The sequence below is a fragment of the Perca flavescens genome, chromosome 17 (assembly GCF_004354835.1).
Source record: "Perca flavescens isolate YP-PL-M2 chromosome 17, PFLA_1.0, whole genome shotgun sequence".
Classification (NCBI taxonomy): Eukaryota; Metazoa; Chordata; class Actinopteri; order Perciformes; family Percidae; genus Perca; species Perca flavescens.
In genome coordinates this window covers 29,058,909-29,076,067 of record NC_041347.1, presented here as the reverse complement: position 1 = coordinate 29,076,067, position 17,159 = coordinate 29,058,909, and the positions used below count along the sequence as shown (strand labels likewise).

General features: G+C 40.7%; 1 long non-coding RNA gene across 1 annotated transcript; it reads right to left on the bottom strand.

Annotated features, from left to right (window-relative positions):
- Positions 1 to 320: 320 nt before the first annotated feature.
- On the bottom strand, positions 321 to 7,726 carry LOC114572064 (uncharacterized). Its single transcript, XR_003694725.1, has 4 exons — positions 7,521 to 7,726; positions 7,260 to 7,353; positions 5,757 to 5,830; positions 321 to 361 (listed from the first exon to the last, which is right to left on the bottom strand). It is a non-coding gene; the product is annotated as an uncharacterized LOC114572064 (long non-coding RNA).
- Positions 7,727 to 17,159: the final 9,433 nt, after the last annotated feature.

Sequence of the window (17,159 nt, the reverse complement as noted above, 5' to 3'; positions counted from 1 at the left end):
CTTTCAAACGAGCAAAGTGGCAGTTGGTCAAGGCCACACCCCCACCCTACACCTTGCCCCCCCCCCCCCTCTCGTCCTCAATAGCTTCAGACACAGAAATGGCATACTAAGGAAAGCTCATTGTGGGACTGGCTCTAGTGGCTGTAATTCTGCACCAAGGCTGAATTTCGGGAAAGAAACTTCAGATACAGTATTAGGGGACCACTAAGGTCTATATAAAAGCATCCAAAAAGCAACATGTCATTTACACGTTTCTAAATTACAGATAGGTGTGAATGTGTGCAAGTTACTGCCTTTTATTGTTTGTATTTGAGCATTTTCTTGCCTTTTTTTTGGTGATGAATTCCAGCCAAACGTGAGCCTGAAAAGACAGAAAGTACGGTGGCCCTGAAAGATCAACGCAGTGCAAGAAAGCAAATAGACAAAACAAACAAATTAAGAAACCCATTCGATATATTTTGTTCTGCTGCTTATGTGTTGTCAATTTGTTGAGCACGTTTCCTTCATTTGATGGTGTTTTGTCTATTTGCTTTCCTAAGTCGCCGTGTGTTGTGCTCTCAGAGCCGCCGTAAACAAGTGCTTTAATGAAACGCATAAGTGAATACACTTTGGATGAGTTCAACAGTGAGTTCAGATGATGCTTTTTTGCACACATGGTTAGTTAAAATTTTTTGTCTACGTCGCTGCACTTTCCCCTGCCAAAGCAAACATTAGTGGAGCGCAGGACCTTTTTTGAAGTGGATTAATCAGAACCAAAAACAAACATTTCAATACAGTGAAAATACTGACAGGCATCTGCAAACTAAGCTACAATTTGTGAATCCAGTTCCCCGTGTCTTGTAAACCTGCTTTGCTGTTTAAACATGCAGAAGACGTCATGTGAACGCACTCCGATTAAACACATCATTACATAAACAATCTACAAACAGTGACTCAAACGAGAAGCCACACTGATCTTGTTTGGGTTTCTTATGGAGAGCGATGTACTGTGGTAGGATTTTATATGGAAAACCTTCCCCAATAAACACATTCAGGGGACAGTTCACTCCTTCAGCTTTGGCCAAAATAACATTTGATGCTATATTACATTTTGTTTTTACTAGTGCTGTCAGTTAAACGCGTTATTAACGGCATAGACGCAAACCCATTTTAATGGCGTCAGTTTTTTTATTGCAAGATTAACGTTCTTTTTGGCCTAGCAAACTTCGTAGTTTTTTTTCACATGCTGTTGCAACAACTAGTGACGTTAGAATCTAGCTTGACCGGAAACGCAACAACATGCACGCCGTACACACTTGTTTGGGCTTGCGAGCCGGCCAAAGAGTATTAGGCTAACGTTATAAGGATGCAAATAAGATTCTGAATGGAAAGTTTACTTTTAAAAAGTTGCCAAATGGTTCCATTGACAAGACCAAAGTGATGTGTGTGTTTAGTCGTTGTGAACTGATCTATCATCGCAGCGCGTCCTGTCTGAAATACCAGTTGATGGCCGAGCACACAGCTGATGCCAATTCTCCGCCCCATCATCAAAACCAGGTGACAAAAGCACAAAGCAAGCCAATCCACTTCTCCATGTTGATAAGAGCATTAAAATGAGAAAAAAATAATGGGACAAAAAGAAATCAAGGGACATTTAGAATAGATAAAAATGTGCGATTAATTGCGAGTTAACTATGACATTAATGCGATTAATCGCGATTCAATATTTTAATCGTTTGACAGCACTAGTTTTTACCTTTTAAGACACTTTAATGTTGGCCTGGGGAATTCTGTCCAAACTGCCCACAGTTGTCAAATCCTAAACTTCCTAAAAGCTGGCTGAATTTTTTTAAATCTTAAATCTCTCTCCACCAATCAGGCAAGCCATTATTAGAGAGTATAAAAATCAATTAAATTGCACCAAACACATACAGTACCTTTTTCAGTGTGTATGTGTGATTGTTTTGCACTTTAGACTTTAAAACAATGTCCCTCTTTTAATCTTAGTGCTCTGAAAAAAAGTGACAAAGGTACTGTGTTGGATAACACTGATGATGATTGTGAAACTGATATTAATGTTTATTTCCTGTTTCTTATGTTTTGAAAGAATGTTTTGGAGTTGCAGCAGCCTTATATGTAGCAATACTAGTATTTCAATCCGACAAGACTTCTTACTTTCACCAAAATGTGTGTTCAGTATTTGTTATGAACACGTTCCAACTGTGCTTTCTTCCCTTTTTCTTTAAATACTGTGAAGAAGAGATGTCTGTCCAGAGGCCGTCTCCAGTAAAAGAAGATTTCAGTTCCCCACGCGTGTTAGCTCCATGATCAGCTTCTGATGTCAAATAACTTGTGATTTTATTAATTATTTATAACAGCGTTGTAGTTCCATAGTTGATCATTAAATGATCATGTATATTCCTCATGCCTATCAGATTTTATTGTTTATATGTTTATTATTAAACATAAAATGAATTTATGTAATTTGTTTTTTTAAGATTATTTTTTGGGCATTTTTAGGCCTTTAATGACAGGAAAGTTAAAGACATGAAAGAGAGAGAGGGGGGGAATGACATGCAGCAAAGGGCCGCAGGTCGGAGTCGAACCCGGGTCCGCTGCGTCAAGGAGTAAACCTCTATATATGGGCGCACTCTCTATCAGCTGAGCTATCCGGGCGCCCCGTAAAATGAATTTTGTAGTTCAAGCACTTACAGGAGCTTGTAAAACACTTGTTACAATTGAATTGGTAAACCGAGATGAAACAAGAACAATACATATTTAAAGACTACAACCTGGAGAATAGATCAAAATACAATTATTCAGCCATTTAGAATGAACACTTGCTGTAAAAATGTATCCCCAAATAAATTCATTTTAAGATTTTCCAGAATTTTTTTAAAGACCATATATGAAGCTCAAGTTTGTGAATGTTTTCTTGCCAGTGTTTTGGAAGTTTTAACGCCCTCAATCATGATTTCATCTTAGACAAATAGTCTCTTTAAAAGGAATAGTTCGACATTTTGGGAAATACGCTTATTTGCTGTCTTGCCAAGAGTTAGGAGATTGATACTGCTCTCGTATTTGTCCGGTAATTCATCTGTAATTGGTGTGGTTTTTGTACGAATTAAACTAACATTTAAAACATGTTAATCAGTGAGTTTTAGACGTGCTGGTAGTTGGATTGTGTTACCTTCGGAGAGAGCACGGCTAGCAGTTTCCCCCTGTTTCCAGTCTTTGTGCTAAGCTAACTGGCTCCTGGCTCCGCTGCTTTTTGTTTAGCGGAAACAACTGAATTAAACTGCTGCATTACTGTACAACTGAATCATATTTTCTTTATTTTTTTTTTTTTTAATGACAGCCTGGTCAGTTTTTTGACAAACCAGCGGAGCGATTTTCATGCCTTAAGTGTCTCTGCACGAATTAACATGTCGTATCAGACTTATCATTGTATAAATAAAAATAATTATTTTAAACTGAGTTATTCATTGTTTATTTAAGCGTGTTGTTTTCACACACACATTTTGTGTGCCTAAGCTGAATAAGCATAACTAAGTAAATACAAGTAAAATCAGGAATTTAAAGTGGCTATATGTAACGTTCAGTTTCTGATGATTCTAGTGGCTGCTTTGGACAAAAGCGGAAGTGTTTTTACCACACCTGCTGTCCTAAAGGTCTTCTCTTTACGGTGCTGTATTACCGAGTTAGCTTAGCGCTAGCGGGTTTTTGGTTTGGTTTGGTTTATTTATGGATATAGAAAGACAACAAGGGGATCCAAGGGATAACATGTAAAAGCGAGAAACACTTTTTTCCAACATGGTCCCTGATGTAAGAGAACAGGACATACAACACATGCAAACACATACAGTCCTAAGGTTAAAACAATAAAAAATAAAAATAAAAAAACCAGCTAAAACACCATGAACTACAAAACAATAAATTTCCCTGTCCCCAATCTAGATTTTCTTTCCCCCTAATTATCTATTTTATTCCATAAGTAGGCCCTAACTTTATGTCTAAAATCCCTTTTCGTTACTGCCATTTTGATATGCAGTGGAAGACTATTCCATAAAATAATTCCTGTATAAAAAAAAGGATTTTCTGGCTTCACTATTCACACCTGGCACCTTACATGAACGGACACTGGCCCTAGTCTCATGGGCATGTTGAGTATGTACCATTAAAATCTGAAATCCCAAATACTTTGGGGCTACACCATTAATAATACTGTACATATGATTGAGTTTAAGTTGTTCCACCCTAAGCTTAACAGGCAGGAACTCAACCCTCTTAAACTCATTTCTTCTTTAGGTTTAGACAGTATAAAACAGATCATATTATTTTGCATAATCTGCATCTTGTGAGGTCATATAGTAGCGATGAATGTTTTGTTGCAACCCGTTCTCCCGCCAAACTCGTAAAATACAGACGCTTGGGCAGTGGCTGTCAGCGTCAGATACGACGAGAAAAGCCCCCTCCAGCGTGTGTGTAGAACGCACCGGGCAGAGCAGCGCTTGAAGATGACGTAGCGTTAAGAGCGACTACGGTAGTGAGTAGTATGAAATCCCGAAAATCTGCATAGGGAGGTTGGTTTTCACCCAAGAGACCGGGGATCGTGGCCTGCGTGTCACGTTTCCTAAACCCAACTGTCCCGTTCTTCTTTCTCTAAACCCAACTGTCCCGTTCTTCTTTCTCTAAACCCAACTGTCCCGTTCTTCTTTCTCTAAACCCAACTGTCCCGTTCTTCTTTCCTAAACCCAACTGTCCCGTTCTTCTTTCTCTAAACCCAACTGTCCCGTTCTTCTTTCTCTAAACCCAACTGTCCCGTTCTTCTTTTCCTAAACCCAACTGTCCCGTTCTTCTTTCTTTAAACCCAACTGTCCCGTTCTTCTTTTCCTAAACCCAACTGTCCCGTTCTTCTTTTCCTAAACCCAACTGTCCCGTTCTTCTTTCTTTAAACCCAACTGTCCCGTTCTTCTTTTCCTAAACCCAACTGTCCCGTTCTTCTTTTCCTAAACCCAACTGTCCCGTTCTTCTTTTCCTAAACCCAACTGTCCCGTTCTTCTTTCTTTAAACCCAACTGTCCCGTTCTTCTTTTCCTAAACCCAACTGTCCCGTTCTTCTTTTCCTAAACCCAACTGTCCCATTCTTATCCCACGTGTCATGGAAACGTACCTTTTATAAGCCCACCCACAACCTTTTCCTTAACCTAAAGTGACGCCAATAGTCCCGACCAAGCGGGTTTAGATATGACGCTAAAGGAGACTTTTAACGTCAATAACAACGCCAAAGGCACCTGACCAAGCGTCCGTATTTTATGCGATGGGAGTGAGAATGTGTTGTTTGTTCAGACAAAAAAATCATTTTACATACAATCATTTACAAAAAAAGAATACGTTACAGATGCATCGTTGCATTTCAAGTGTTGCATACGGTAACTTAGCCTTGATGAATTGTATAAAAACAACAATTCTTTTCACTGTTAGCTGTTACAGGTCATATATGATCATTACATGAAAAATGACACCTTTTCAGAAACATTAAAAAGTTACATATAGTCACTTGAAGGTAACCAGAGTGGTAAGAGAGGGTTGAGTTTCTTTTTTTTCAGTCAGTGGGAGTTTGTGAAGTGGCCTGGAGGGGTGATGTGTTTACAGAGGGTGTGTGTTTGTCTATCCGTCAGCAGTCGCCTGTCTTGTCTTTGGCGGCGCTTTATTCATATATATTGACCCACAGTGTACTCTCACAACAACAGACATAAAAGAGAAACGCACATTCACCTGGCTGTGTAAATGCTCATTTACATCAACGAATGCAGGTCAACACAACCCGACAGTCAGGCTGCATCCTGGACCTGAAGAGGAGAACATACAAGCATGAGTAAGTACTCTGTTGTTGTCAGAAATTCATACTTTTAGAGTGTTTCTGTAGAAGTTGACATCGTAGAGACTATATCATATGAAATAGACATCATAAAGAGTTAACATTGTGAAAAGGACGATGGCATGATGTTACAGCTGTGCGGGGGGGGGCAAGTAACGACTATTTTCATTATCGATTAATCGTTTAGTCCAGTGGTTCTCAACCTTTTTGGGATCAGCGCCCCCCTATCCATTATCCATCCATTGCAGTAATGTAGACGTGATGTTTAATAAAAAAACTGATTAAAACTGATATGAACTTTTAAAGTAAAGTAAAAGTAAAAGTTTAATATACAAAATCCACAGAGGTTAATTTAAATATTAGTGACTCAGTCTGTTATGTTTTGTCGAATGTCTAGTTAAAAGCACATATCTCCGAATTTTGTGATTTTGAATAATTCAGATAAACAGAAGTATTTAAGATAAATCAACAATTTAAAAACTGCATTATCTGAAAAATAATATTCATTTTTGTTGCTTTTCTTACACTTAGTTCATGAAAAGTTGATATTTAACAGCTGGGGCCCTATTTTAACGATCTAAGCGCACGGCGTGAAGCGCCTGGTGCAGGTGCGTTTAGGGCGTGTCCAAATCCACTTTTGCTAGTTTGACGGCAGAAAAAAAGGGTTTGTGCGTTGGGCGCATGGTTCAGAAGGGTTGTACTTAATGTCTTCATTAATTGTGTTTTGGATGTAACATGCAATAAACCAATCAGAGATCATCTCCCATTCCCTTTAAAAGCCAGGCGCGTTTGGACCTGGGCGCATTGCGGTTATGATGGAGGATTTGCACCGTAATATTTTTATTTGTAATCTTTTGCATGTGTGTGTGCTGCTGCGCTTCCCTGTGTGTGTAACAAGCATAGTGTGCGTGCTGTGCACGAGCCTAGGAGCATTTGACTAATTTGCTGTTAAAATAACAATGAAATGCTGCGCTATTGACTTTGGACCATGTTTTTGTTGGTCAATGGCACGATCACTTTCCGCTGCCTCAAGATAGCAATACGCTCAGAATGCACCTGAACACACCTCCCTGTAAGACCAGCACGCCCACGGGTGCACAGATGGGAGCAGGTGCATTTGCTATTTAAACGACGCGGGCGCTGGATGGGAAATTGACAACTGAGTCGGTCTTAAACTAGCAAAGACACTTGCGCCGGGTGCAAAATATGGCCCCCGGTGTCTTCACTACATAACTAACAAAATTGAGCTTTTTAAACCTGCTGTAAACTGAGGGCACAACTGAGATGACAAGTATGAATGTCGTAACTGGAAACCACAAATGAAAGAGTACTGTCTCCTTTTTTTTCTGGCTTCCTGTGATTAAAGATGTACTTCATAAAACCTTAAATGTTTTTCTTACTTGTTTTGACATTGCAAAGCGGACGGGATGAAAGCAGCAAAAGATGTGGAGCAGGTGGAGTCTGGAGGACTTCAGTCACACTCTGCAGGCTCCGCTGAGGACCAGAATGAAGACAGTCCAAAACAACCAAAGGTGGCCATTAATACTTTATGTGACACGCTGGATATTTTCTGTTACTATACCTCCAAAACCAAACAAACAAAAATATACCTTCTGTGGACAACTAATGAAAAAAGATGCACAGTAAAAAGTGATTCTTACCTTGAGATAACGTGTGAGAAGGTTGCTGCTTTGCACAAACAGCAGTATGCGTCGCTTGCACCTCTTCATCTAACCAGAAGTAACTTAACACAGGAGCCATGAAGCTGTAGGAGACATCAGAGTATGTCTGTTAGATCAACTGTAAGAAAATGAACACAGAAAACTCCAAACCCTCACAGTCATGTTACACAGGAGCTTCCTCACTCACCTGAATGACCCAGCAGCTGGTGTTGATCAGTTTAATCAGCTCGTTCCAAGGCAGAGACCTTTAGAATGTAGTCTACAGGTGCTTCTCCTGTCGCTTAAATTGCCTCCTCCGCTTGCCTCCTTTCCTCACGTCTTAGTCCCTCCCACCGAGGAGGCACAAGGAAATCGTGGGAGGAGAGAGGCAACGAGCAAATGCGTTTTAGAGGGATGAGACTCTGAAGCGTCACATGAATAAGTTAGCTGTATGGGCGGAACAGCATGGCTTGCGGGAAGGCTGCTCTCGTGTATCCTCGCCTATAGCTCCTCGATGATTCCTCCTCGATACTCGCTCCTCTGTGACTGGAGCAGAAATAAGAGCTTTGAGATGGCCTTCACCGACGAGGGACAGAACAACTTCCGGTTCAGCAGAGGACCGAGGAGTCGAGGAGCTATCAGATAAGGGGCATGAGATGCAGCTTATATCGACGACATTCTATTCCAGGGATTGTTCAGGTGCTGCCTGAAATTACGCCGGATGTCCGTTACCTTCCGCTTTCTCTGTGTCGGCATTTTAAACTCCGGTGGATTTGTGAGGACTCTGGTTAACTGCCCCTCAGATCTCTGCAGGGTAAATCCAGACAGCTAGCTAGACTGTCCGTCAAATCTGAGTTTTCTGCCGCACGACTAAAACAACTTTTGAACGTACACATGTTCCACCAAAACAAGTTCCTTCCCGAGGCGATTTTGCAGAGGAACCGTTGCTCCTTCTGGTGCTCAGAATGCCAACACTAAGTAAGTGTTGGCATTCTAAACTCTGGTCGATTTGGGAAACATCGTCCGAGCTAGAACTAACAATGAAATTATAATTATCTTTTTTTTGAGCAAAATTCTCATCACACACTCAACAGCCATTTTACTTCCCCAGCTCGCCTCTCCACGCACACGTTCCACCAAAACAAGTTCCTTCCCGAGGTACCGTGGCTCCGTCCGGTGCTTAGTGCCGTCCAAGATGATTGTGATTGGTTTAAAGAAATGCCAATAAACCAGAGCACGTTTTCCTCCCATCCTGGGAATGCTGTGTGGACTAGCCAGACCCTCCTTCGCAGCGCTGTGGAGGAGGGTCTGGCAATGTGAGACTATTTAGGATGTGACCACAGGGCTCACTGTGTGTGTTTTAGGTCATGGCTGAAACACATATGATCACATATCAAACAATATTGGTTTAAATGCTTAAAAGAAACTACATTTCATTTTTCCTCTTGTGAAAAATGACTGTCCTCTCCCCAGAATAGTGACATTAGTCACTGGAAAGTCCTCCAAGAAGAACAAAAAACGTTGGTGCAGGCTCTCTAATAGGACACATTGAAGTGTTGTCTGATCTGATGCCACCACTGACACCGATGGGACGCCATTTTATGATCTAACACAGCTGTGGTCAAGGTTTGGTTTGGTTTAAGCACAAAAACAACTTGGTTAGGTTTAAGAAAAGATTGGGGCTTTGGTTGTAATTGCTCCTTTGTTAAGGTTAATGCTTCCATGCTCCTCATGGTTACATTAAAGTAAGGGAACGGTCATGGTCACGGTTAAAAGAAACCAATGGTCTCATGTCAGTAAGAAACAGGAAACAAACAGTGCTTTGTTCTTTTGTGTCCAACACGACCTCCTCCCTCTGAGGACTTAATAACGTCACATTACTTCCCTTTTTTTTTTCTTGTGTCAATGTTGGGTTTATTTTAAAACGAAAAGAATGTAATGTCTGCAACACTGCTTTAAACTCCCACATTTAATATAAAATGCAACGTTTCAACCCTACTGGGTCTTCTTCAGGCAAAAGTTTATTAGGGTTTATTTTAACCCTTAATACAATCTTTCTCTCAACTAAACTATGACCACAATCTTTTTTCAGTGACCAAACGTTACCAGAACATACATCGTGGCAAGCGGTGGCAGATCAAAAAATGTTGATGCCAGTCACTGCTAAGGTGCTAAGTGCTTTTAGTTTGAGGACATGATGCAAGATCGGTTTGCCATAAGTGTAATTTACAGGGGGTTTACAAACCCCCCAATAATCAAAACTGGCCAGTCCAAGCTTTACATTAATAAAGACATTTGCACCATAACTTGATGCAGAAAAGGCACAAATTGTTGCAGAAAAATTTAGGGTTTTAAATGCTCAAAATTTAAAGTTTGCTCAAAAGTGGAGATCTCAAACCATGGAATGGGCCATAAATAATTTACCAGATGACTGTCCTAACAACTAACTGACCAGCCTATGAACTCATGCTAAGTTGAGACAGTGTGGCTTTGGCCAACTGCCACTTTTCTCGTTTGAAAGCCATGATGTCTCTCTCTCTCTCATGGGTGGGCTAAATTCTCTGGGCGGGCAAAGCAGAGAAAGGGGAGGTAACCTTGCTCCTTATGACCTCATAAGGAGAAGATTCCAGATCGGCCCATCTGAGCTTTCATTTTCTCAAAGGCAGAGCAGGATACACAGGGCTCGGTTTACACCTATCACCATTTCTAGCCACTGGGGGACCATAGGCAGACTGGGGGAACGCATATTAATGTTAAAAAAAACAACTCATAAAGTGAAATTTTCATGCCATGGGACCTTTAACAACTCTCCCTCTCTGTACCAGTCCAGATCAGGCCCTCAAGTCGGAGGTCTGTCTCGCTGCGCCGCATGCTACAAACAAAAGGCGAGCTCCATGCATCGTTGGGGGGACGACGGCGAGTCCAGCTCTTCAGCCGAAGACTCTGGACCGGAGGTGGACTTGGAGTCAGAGGCCGAGTCCAGCTCCAGCAGCAGCAGCTCCAGCAGCGGCAGCTCTGAGAAAGCTTCATCGGAAACACCTGAGAAGCCGCCGCCTGTACCTGGAGGTGGCGCTGATGCTGAATCTGGAGCAAAAGATGGTGACGGACGAGACGAGGCGTCTCATAGCCAGGAAGATGAAAGCAGGACAAAGAGGCCTAGAAGATCTCCACTTGTCAAGTCCTTCTCCCTGCCCACCTCCCTCACCCCTCACCTCAGCCCTCTGTCCCTCCTGCCCCGCCCTCAGACAGTCGTCTCCACCCTCCACCTGCAGGTGGTGTGTGACGGCGACGGCTTCTACATCGTCAAACAGCAGCTGCCTGGGAGAGAGGAGGAGGAGGAGGAGAAAACAGGGGAGGGTCACAGAGGGCGAGAAGGAATCAACAGTGGGCAGCCTCCGCAAACGTTTCAGTCGCAGCAGAAGCGGTTATCATGGCAACAGAGGTCACATCCAACATTACAGCAACACCAGCTGTCATACCAACAACAACATCAGCAACACTTTTCTCCTCTCTCAGCTCAGGCTCAAAGGTTACCACCACCTCTGCACACACTTCCTGTTCCTCACCCCCCTACGCTGCACACCCCCCTACAGATCCCTGATGCAACCCAGATATGTGTGCATGCACCCCGGACACATGTGCATGCACCCCAGACACATGTGCAAGGACCCACTCCACAACCATGCTGGTACTGCTACAGTATGCACGTTCCTTACATGTACTAGACTCATTGAATATGTACAAACATCTGTACAATACAAATTTAAGTTAAAGCTTTAGTGTAGGGCTGGGCGATATGGAGAAAATCAAATATCACAATATTTTTGACCAAATACCTCGATATCGATACCGCAACGATATCGTAGTGTTGACTATTGGTGCTTTCACAAAATATTTACACAATGAGATTTTTGATAAATAATCATCAGTAATGTGGATATAATGAGTGGGTAAAGGCAAATAATAGAACAGTTACAACTGTCTGGTAAGTTCAGAACATTACAGCACTTTACTGTAATGCAGCCTTTAAAACCAGGAAAAGACAACACTTATGTCATATCACAATATTACGATATCCAAAATCTAAGCCGATATCTAGTCTCGTATCACGATATCGATATAATATCGATATATTGCCCAGCTCTACTTTAGTGCCTAACTTTTTTTATATTAATGAACGTCCGTTACATTCAAGCCATTGCCAAATGAGTTGATACAAAGCTAATTAAGACTTTCCAATACACAAAACTCTCTCTGTATTTCTCAGTAGGCTATGTTGAAAAAATGCTGTCATCTGGCGTCCTTTGCGCACAGAATATCAAGCGAAGACAATGACCTCTTCTGAAGAGTCCATCATGTTTTTTTAATCCTCCGTGTCCTACTTGGCTAAGTAGCAGCTGCGTGGAGGAGGGGTGGGGGTGATGCACGATTACGGAAGGCTTGTATCATGTGGACGCGCCGACAGTTTTGTTGTCATTACTTTAGAATTCCTCATGGCGGGCGACAGAAACTACGCACTATAGCTTTAAGTGAACTGTGTGATTGTACACCACTGAACGTACATTTAAGTTTTGCAGTTTGAAGAAAACCTCATCATTTTTCCTAAACTCTTGTTCACCCGTTACATTTGTCGTTTGGCTTTGCTGACATTTGTTTGACACACAAACCTGCGCTGTAACTGCAGGTTCCTGTAACTAGCTGTAGCTATGCCCAGCTTTCAAAACGCGTGCAGCTCAATCGGCTGCCGTCCTATAGGCTGGTTTTTAATGGTTTGATTAAGCCAGCCTTCAATCCTTAAGGGATAGTTTTAGATCTTTTTTTGGTTGTATGAGGTACACAGACACACACACACACACACACACACACACACACACACACACACACACACACACACACACACTGGTGTGTGGCACTATCTTTGTGGGGACCCGTCATTGACATATTGCATTCCCTAGCCCCTTACCCTAACCTTAACCATCACGACTAAATGCCTAACCTTAACCCTCACCCTAACCATAACCTAATTCTATCCCTAACCCTAAAACCAAGTCTTAACCCTCAAACAGCCGTTTAAAGTTGTGGGGTTCAGCATTTTGGCCACACAAAGCGGTCCGGACCCCACAAGTATACTGCATTCCCGGCTTTTGGACCCCACGAATATAGTTAAACAAGAACACACACACACACACACACACACACACACACACACACACACACACACACACACACACACACACACACACACACACACACACACACACACACACACACACACACACACATATACACACTTGAACTGATAGTGATGATTATGTGGTATCTGCTACTTCATCTTATGTAATGCCTTCCTCACAGTTGTAATGGATTGTAACTAAACAAATTGAAGAAATATGAAAGAATTCACTTGATCTTGAGCGGTCTGTCAAAGACTTCACCAATCCACTGCAAAGACACTCAGGTTTTTAACTTTAGACTGTTTGTTCTGCAAAATTTGAATTTGAAATGAGCCTGCACTTTATCATGTAGTCATCAAGTATTTATGACAATCCTAGAAGAAATATTTACAAAATGGCACTTGTATATTCAACAGAAACTGATTAAGAGGACCATTGCAGCCACTGATATGAGTAGAAAAAGCAGGTGTTTTTTTTTTTTGCCACAACAGAGTTTTCTGTCTCACCTTCACAGAGCAGAGAGGGACTGTTTCCAACTACATGGAAACAACAGAGAGGCTCTTTGTGTGCTGTGTGTGGGGTTTGTTCCACCTACAGTAGCCACTAAGTCTCTCCAGATGTCTCCACTGAGACAAAGCGTTTCCACTACGACTGCCAACCGCCAACACACGCACGCACTGATGTCATTGGTGGCAAAAGATGCAGGTTTTTGAGTTAGAAAATACAAACGGGCATGGCAGATACACAGAGAGAGAAAGAGGAACTTTCTTCTTTCCGTTTTTCTCTTCATGTACTTTCCTCTAATTTCTGTTTGCACGTCATTTAAAGTCAGAGTCAGATGGAAAATTGCTTTTCAACCTAATTAACATAACATAACGCATGTATACATGCTGTAAAAAACGACAATCGTAATTCATCAAAGCCCTTTTTTTTTTACTTCCTCTGAAAATTAACTTGCAGAAGTGTGAAATTAGAAGCCCATCAGACAAGAGCTGGTTTACCCCCTCTGCTAGAATTTATGAAATACAGACAATACAGACTGTGAGGATCCTTTCAGAAAAACCTCCTTCAACCATAATGCACTCTATTAAAGTTAGTGCATTATGGAACACACTACCCCCAATTATAAGGGAATGTCCCACTCTGGTCACCTTTAAGAGCCAAGTAAAGGTGTGGCTTAGAGCTAACCAAACGTTCAACCACCTATAACTGTATGTTGTACCGTATTAGCCCAGTAGAGCATAGTAATGAATTGTGTCTCTGTTTTAACACTTACTAACGAATTGTCCTGTTTTTCTTTTTCTTTCTTCCTGTTTCTCCCTGTTTTATATAGCAAATGTTACTATTGTATATCTTGTGTCCTTTTAATTCTAACTTTAACCTGCCTAATGGACTGCAGATGGAAATTAGCCCCTGGGTTACAATCTGGCATTTTTTATGTGTACTGTTGTAGATGTTCATCAAATGTGCATTGTCCTGAAATAATACCAAATTAAAAAATATATCTATATTTTAGCCAAAGTGATATTATGGTATTGATACGCAGCTAAACATAAGGGACTATTTTGTAAACTTTTTATACTGTACTTGTTGCGTTCATGTAAGCTCTGACATCCGATGCTTGATAAGTATGGGGGTATTAGTAAAGCCGTATTATTTGCAAATGTTTGCTCGTGGAAAATTGTTGGGTCTTTGTAAATTATAGAGTGTGGTCTAGACCTACTCTATCTGTAAAGTGTCTTGACATAACTCTTATTATGATTTGATACTAAAAATAAAATGGAATTGAAAATGGAATTGAACTGTAGGTTGCTGTTTGATGGAAGAGATTTCTAAACAAAGTTCACTTAAGTATGATGATTTTAAAGTATACTGGTATGCACTAAAATACATGGTAAAACAACAACATTCTGGTGTGGAAATCTATGTGCATTGTTTGCTAAGTTGCATGCACTAAGCTCAACTGAACTGGACTAAAATGAAGCAAAGCTAGCTGTGAATATACATCTGGAATTCAAACGTGGGACATTACTAACAACAATAATATAATGTCCTGACTGATAAAGCACAAGTTTATCCCAAAGTAACAATCAAATAACTTAGGATGTACTGGACATGCTATTGGATTTTCACTACTTTTCTGACACCAAATATTAATCTGTGGTTTTACTTATATAAAGATTGAATCACAAATTATGTTTCGTTGAAATTATCTAACCCATCTACCCTTTTTTTCTGACAGTCAGAGGTCCATAGTGAACGTATTATTGCCCTTATGAATGTCATTTTTGCTGAGCGCCCTTCTAAATAATCGTTTCCACTTACAGTTCATTACCTGTTGCACGTGGATTGTTAAAACCCTACACACAGTTTATCCTTCATCTCAATGTATTAATCTGTGCCGATACGTCCACGCGGCCACGTCACTATGTATGGTTTTCTACCATATGATGCCCCAGAGGCTTATAACTCTGGGAAGTTACGGTAAACTTAAAAAAAAAATGGTTGGGAAATAATGTTAAAAATATGTGAGCTTCCATTATGAACACTGACATAACCTCCTCTGTAATTATTCTGGGAATTTAGCAATTTGATCAATCCAGGCGGAGTTTACTTTCTCCAAAAGTGCGCATGTGGTGGGTATTAGACTGATTTGAGCATTTATAGATTCAGTACATTTAGTTCATCAGCTAACACACTAAACTAAGATGGTAGACACGGTAAATGTAAAGTTGCAATCCTATAAGTACAGCCTCACAGAGTCTCTAGCGTGGCTAGAGACTCCTAGACAAGATGATGACACATATGAAATTAGAAAAAAGAACTTATACCAAAATGCAAACCATGATATAAACATAGCTATGCACTTAAACTATAATCTTAACTTTCAAGGTTCTTGTGTAACGGTATTAAAAGAAACATCGATCCTGGGCTAAATGAGGCTGCTAAAGCTGTAAATTAAAGCAGTTGTAGTCAAGAGGAATCAGACTATATACTGTATGTACTTGTTTTGCAATGGTCGAATGAAATGTGCATTTACTACTACTGTACAGTACTTAAATATAAATTCAAGGTACTTGCATTTTACTTGAGTATGACCATTCTATGCTACTTTAATACTCCTCTACATCTCAGAGGTAAATCTTGTACTTTTTACTCCACTACATTTGTCTGACAGCTTTAGTTACTTTTCAGATGACTGTCCTGTCCAGTGAAAAGCAAGTGTATCTCCAGATGTGTTGATGTTGAATGTCTGCGATGAACTGAAGGGTTTTTAGTGATCCTTTACGTGTCTTCTTAAGCTTTACAAAGCCTCTTGGCTTCAGCTGGAAAACACATTGTCACAAAGCTGAAAGCGGGGCTGTTTTTCTGACGCCATGAAATGTTTTTAAAAGTTTTTAGAGCTACGTGGTTCTCACGGGACAGTGACGCTACAAACATATGATGAACTCATAGACCATGATGCATTGCTGTGGATTAAACTACCCAACTAAAATGAGCACAACCTTAAACACCTACAGCAGCAAAATACAACATACACATGAATGCAGCAGTAATATGAATCCAGAAAACAGAGGAAAACATCTTCCTGCACAATCATACGTTAGTTAATCTGTCGATAATACTTACATACTTTCACGTAAGTAAGGTTTTTTAATGCAGGACTTTTACTTGTAGTTGAGTATTTTCACAGTGTATTTTGTACTTTTACTTAAAGTGCTCATATTATGCTTTTTAGCTTTTTCCCTCTCTTTTATTGTGTTATATATCTTTTTTTGTGCATGTAATAGCTTTACAAAGTGAAAAAGCCCAAAGTCCCCCCCAAAGGGACTTACCATCTCCAACAGAAAACACTGTTCACAAACAGCTCTATTGTAGTCCAGCCTTTACTTCAGAGACAGACGTGGTCACTTTGTAACACACGTTATAATGCTCACCTAGCTGCTAGGATGGCACGCCCTCATAATCTGCTTCTGACTGGCTAGTAGTCCTTACCTAGCTACTGCACATGTGCTACTCCTGACAAAGATGGAACAGAAGTGAGATGTCTCACTCTGTAGCTAAAACGGAGAGCTCAACACACAGGGTGTAAAGAGGAGCTGCTGTAATGTGCAGTACAATAAAAATATAAAAAATTAAACCATGTAAACCTATTCTGGTACAACCTCTAAATACAATTATGAACCTGAAAATGAGCATAATATGAGCACTTTACAATAAGTAAGGGATCTAAATACTTCTTCCACTGCTGCCTTTTTGGTTGTTACGATGCAGAATAACATCACAAGATATAAAAAGACACATTTCTGACATTATTAAACTCCTTCATTCTGCATCAGAGTATGTTTGTAAAATGCTGCAATGACTAGACTGCTATTCTTTCTCTCTCTCTCTCTCTCTCTCTCTCTCTCTCCCTATCTCTCACTCTCTTTCAATTAGTGATAATGGACCCCATCGGTTGAGA